General features: G+C 53.6%; 1 long non-coding RNA gene across 1 annotated transcript in view; it reads right to left on the bottom strand.

Annotated features, from left to right (window-relative positions):
* Window positions 1–3,467: 3,467 nt before the first annotated feature.
* LOC103586091 overlaps window positions 3,468–4,818 on the bottom strand; it is a 7,378-nt gene continuing 6,027 nt past the window's right edge. The window contains exons 2-3 of the long non-coding RNA XR_550123.1: window positions 3,831–3,922; window positions 3,468–3,728 (exon numbers count right to left, since the gene is read on the bottom strand). This is a non-coding gene — a long non-coding RNA (uncharacterized LOC103586091). The remainder of the gene's footprint in view (window positions 3,729–3,830; window positions 3,923–4,818) is intronic.

Genomic DNA, 4,818 nt, shown 5'->3' with positions numbered 1-4,818 from the left:
CCCGTCTCCCCATCTCTGGGCCTCTCTCTCACGGTGTCCCTTCTGCCTCCCTGCCTCTGTCTCTCTGTCCATCCATCTCTCCCTCCCTCCCAGCCCCTCCCCGCCCTCCCCCTCTCTCCCTCTCTGTCTCACTCTTCGCCTCTCTCTTTTCTCTCTCAAGTGTTTTCAATTTTATTCTGAGTGGAATTAACTACCCCTGATGTCAAATTGCCGCCGAAATCGATAATAATATCTTTACAAAAGAGGATATTCTTCTCTCGGAGAACGGCCTCTGAAAAATGGAAAATTTAGTCGAAATTGATTCATTACTTGACACTTTATAGAACGGCTGCGTATTGATCGCACCTGTCATGTCCCATCTCCCCTAATCGAAGCTGAAGGCCGGCTCCGATGCCTGCTATTTTTCATAATTCCACCGCAGCCGACAGCTCCACAAACACCGCCGCTCGCTCGGCCTCCGCCTCCCCGCGCTGGCCGCCACCGCGCGCCCCCTGCTATTTTTCATAATTCCACCGCAGCCGACAGCTCCACAAACACCGCCGCTCGCTCGGCCTCCGCCTCCCCGCACTGGCCGCCACCGCGCGCCCTCGGCCTGGCCCTGGCCTCGCTGGCCACGCTGCATGGCTGCACCTCCGTCCATCTGTCCACCAATTCTTGGGATGCCCTCTGTCTGTCCTCCCTCTTGGCCATCTTCCCCGCTATCTCCCTGCCCCCACCCCAAGCCCTAAGTGTCTGTCTGTCCTTTTCCTGGGACCCCCCCCCATCTGTCCAGCAGTCTTCCAACACCCTCACCTAACCTTTCCCTGGGAACTCTCCCCCTTCCCGCCCTTATCCGTTTGTCTGACTTCCTATCTCTGCCCTTCCCCTATGCACTCCCCCTGGCTGGCTGCCTCCCATCAGCCCGCGTGGCTGTCTGTCTGTCCTCCCTGAACTTCATCCCCAGCCTTCATCCTTTCACCACCTTCCAGCTGAATGGCGGGTAGGGAGGCCATCTGTCTCTCACCTCTCCCCCCCGCAGACTCCCCAGATTCTCTCTCCTCTCCCCAACATCCAGCCTGACTCCCCCTGCTCCCCTTTAGCCCCCGCCAAGGTTTCCAGAGCTCCCTGCCCTTCTCCCCAGCCCCTCTTTACCCTGTTTCTTCCCTCCCTCCTCCTCCCCAGGCCCCCATGGGCCAAGTTCTGCCTTCCTTTCAGTGGGGACCCAGAGATGAATCAGACACAGGCCCTGTCCTCAAGAAGTCTTGAGCCCCTCAGAGGTCAAGGGAAGGTCAGACTGTGCCAGAAGAATGTCCAGAGCCTGGGGATTGGAATAGGGTGGATTCTGCTCTGGGGTGGTGGGAGTGTGAGGAGAGTGTCAGTCTGAGCTGGAGACACAGGCTGTGCTTGTCTGCAGCAAGCTCCTCATCTAGTATGTGGGGCTTGGGGTGGGGTGTGTGCAGCAGGGTGGTATAGCCTGTTGGTTAAGAACACAGACTCCATGGCCAGGCTGCCTGGGCTCGAGGCCCACTTCCAAGACTCACTAGCTGCAAAGAGTGGGGAAGTGACTGTGTCTCAGTTTCCTCATCGGTAAAATGCGGGTGACACTAATATCAACACCTACTTCATAGGGTTGTTGCAGTGAGAATTAAATGAGTTAATCTGTGTATAGAGTTTAGGCCAGTGCCTGGCACTGAGCAAATACCATTAAAACATTCATTGTCATGACCACTGTAATTGTGCTCGGGCCAGCCCCATTCAACCTCCTCCTCCCCCCTCCCCACCCCCTAGTCCCCCCACCTCTTGAGCTCTTGCGGTTCAGGGAGGGCTGTGGTGATGGGGTTGGGTTAGGGAGATGGATTCTTGGGGTGAGGGGGCCACCTTACCCTCATCTTGGTTTCACCCTCTGTCCCATTCAGTGCTGTTAGCTGCACCTGGAGGCATTTTTCAAGGGGTTAAAAGCAATCTTAAGGGTGGGGTTTGCCCTCACAGAAGGGTCCTCTCACTCCTTGCGGGTTTAAATAGTAATGGATATTACAGACCCTAGAGGTGTTCTCTCTCCTTCATGGGTAATAAATTCAGTCCATTGGGTTTACAGGCTGGTAAGGGTTCTCTCTCTCTCTCTCTCTCTCTCTCTCTCTCTCTCTCCTAGAGGGCATTAAACACCCTGAGGGTGTCCTCTCTCAGTGGGGCATTAACTACAGTCTTCTGCTATTGCAGCCTCCCTGGGGATGTTAACTACAGCTTAATGATCCTCCTCCTGTGAGATGCTTCCTTCAGTCAAGCAGGTGTTGGCAATACTGCTAAGGAGTTCATATGTAGCCATGGGCGAGTGCTACACCCCTCCTTGCTAATGCTGTGCAGCGAGAACTCTCACTTTCATTGAGCACCTACTATGTGCTTTACAGGGCACTGCAACTCTGGTGTCTGCCTTTCATGAATCTGGTGTGCCTTACAGACACATGGGGCTCCGAGAGGGAGTGTAAATTGCCTAAAGGTGCACAGCCCCCAAGGTGTTAGAGAAATCAGGAAGGTGTTCCCTGGTGGGGAGGCTGAGAGTGTTCTGAACAGTCAGATGGGTGTTGTTCACATCACCATGGGTGTGATGCATCACACAGTCTAACAGATCCTGGCCCCCAAGGACATCAGAGCTCTCCTTGGAGCTCCTCCATACCCTCTGGTTGTACATTGTAAGTCCCTCAAAGGTGTTACCTACAGTCTAATGGGTGTTTCTGATACCCTGGGATGTTTTTGCCTCTCTTAGAGACAGGGATTTAGAGATAAAGAGTATTAAAGCCCTCTTGACTGATGTTCTTTGCTGTCTTATGGGTGTCCCTAACATTCCAAAGATGTTCTCTCTTCTGGAAGGGTGTGTGTACTGTGTAATAAACTCTATCTTCCTAGAGGCTGTTCTGTCTTAGCGAAGGGTGTTATCTACAGTCAACTGAGTTATTTCTGCTCCGAAGGTGTTCTTTCTCTCTTCACAGGTGTCTTCGCATGCATTTAATGGTCATAACATACATTCCAGTTGGTGTTCTTGATGCTCTAATAGTGTTCTACCTCTCTTAAAGGGTGTAGCCTATAGGCCAAGGAGGGTGACCATGCAGACAAGGGAGTCCTACCTCACAGAAGGTGTTCCAGAACCTCCTCCTTGGCATTCAGAGCCATGCACTGGAAAGGTACGGGGATCTTGTTCTCTACCGTCTGGTAGGTAGTACAGACACCCAAGGGGCATGCATCTCAAAGACTGTCTAGCTGGTGAGCTGTGTTCAGGGAGGCTCCATATAGTCCAGAGGCTGTTACAGACACCCAGAGGACCACAGCTCTCCTGGGGAGCCTTAAATGTAGCCTAATTAAGTGGTGTAGACACCCAGTGCAGGGCTTCCTGCTGGATCCTTGAGAGGGTGTTCCACACAGTCTAACTAAAAAGGTAGAGACAAGCAAGGGAATTCTCGTTTTCTAGCAGAATTTTTAATATGATTATTTTGTAATAGTAATGCTCACAGCAAAGGTATGTTTATTTGATGCTTGGCATGGTACCAACCGCTCTCCACATGTCCTGCTGTTCAGCCCTCCCAGCCACACTAGGAGGTAGTTGTCATTATGTCCCGTTTGGCAGATGAGGAAACTGAGGCTCGGGGATTTTTATCGACTTGCCCAAGTGAGGGGTGAGCGGTAGTGGAGCCGGAGACACTGTCTGTTCTGCGGGGCTGAAGTTCTCTTCCTGCCCTTCAGCACCTCTGTCTTGGCACCTGGGGGTGGGGGTGGACGCAGGTTGGTGAGCTCCCACAGAGCCATCCTGGCCATGGCATATCCACTTGAGGACTGTTGTCTTACTTCAAAACATACTTTACCCTCTTGAGGCAGGTGATTCCAGGGGTGTCCTGGAGAGAGCTGTCTTTCCCCAGGGAATGGTGGTACTGGGGCTTGGGGGGCGGAGCCTGACCTGGGAATGGGAGAGAAAAGTGGAGGAGGTAGGTGGAAAGGGAGAGGGAGGGGGGAGGGGGAGGGGCAAGGGAGAGAGCAGAAGGGTGGACAGTGAGGGTGAGGGTCAGGCTGGGCCAGGAGGTTCCCTCCGGAGCTGAACTCTGGGTCTGGGGGCTGCTGTCCTCAGGGCTCTGAGGCTGGTTGGTATTTACTTGTTATTTCAACAGAAGCAGACCCTGCTGGGCTGGGCCCTTCCCTGTGGGTGTAAAGGGGAGTGTCAGTGTGCTGGCCCTGGGTTCTGTTTGTGATTGTCCCCGTGTCAGTGATGGTTTGTGTGTGCAGGCTGTGCGTCCATTTGTTTGTGCACATGTTTCTCTGTGCGTGTCCGTGTGTCTCAGTGTACAGGTTGTGTGTTTCTACTTTCTCTATTACTGTATCCGTGTGTGTGCTGTGTGTAGGTCTATTGGTGTGGATGTGGTTGTCTCTGCGTACAGCTGTGTGTCCACGTGCTCACTAGGCTGTGTGTCCTGTGTGAGTGTGTTTGCACTGTGTTAGTGTGTCCATGTGTCCCCATGTCCGTGTGTCTGCGCGTTCATATTACAGTCCGGATCCAGTTTTGCGTGTGCAGCAGGGGTCCTGGCCACGTAGTTGTTACTTCCACCTTGCACCTGTCCGTTTGTCCGTGTGTCCTCAGGACCGGCGGGGCGGAGAGGAAGGGCAGGGAAGGGGGGGGTCTCTCTACCTCTCCACCCACCCCCGCCCCCAGCCCCACTCCCTTCAGTCCCGGGATCGAACCTTATTTAGAGTCGCGATTCGACATCTGTTTTCAAATTTGATCAGCTCTGAACTTTATTTTCCGAGTTTGAGGAAAATTATATTCCATCGATCGCGCCCCCGCCCCCTCCCCCGCACCGC

The sequence above is a fragment of the Galeopterus variegatus genome, unplaced genomic scaffold, assembly GCF_000696425.1.
Source record: "Galeopterus variegatus unplaced genomic scaffold, G_variegatus-3.0.2 Scaffold306, whole genome shotgun sequence".
Classification (NCBI taxonomy): domain Eukaryota; kingdom Metazoa; phylum Chordata; class Mammalia; order Dermoptera; family Cynocephalidae; genus Galeopterus; species Galeopterus variegatus.
The sequence above is the reverse complement of the archived record's forward strand: the minus strand, read 5'-3'. Positions and strand labels throughout refer to the sequence as shown.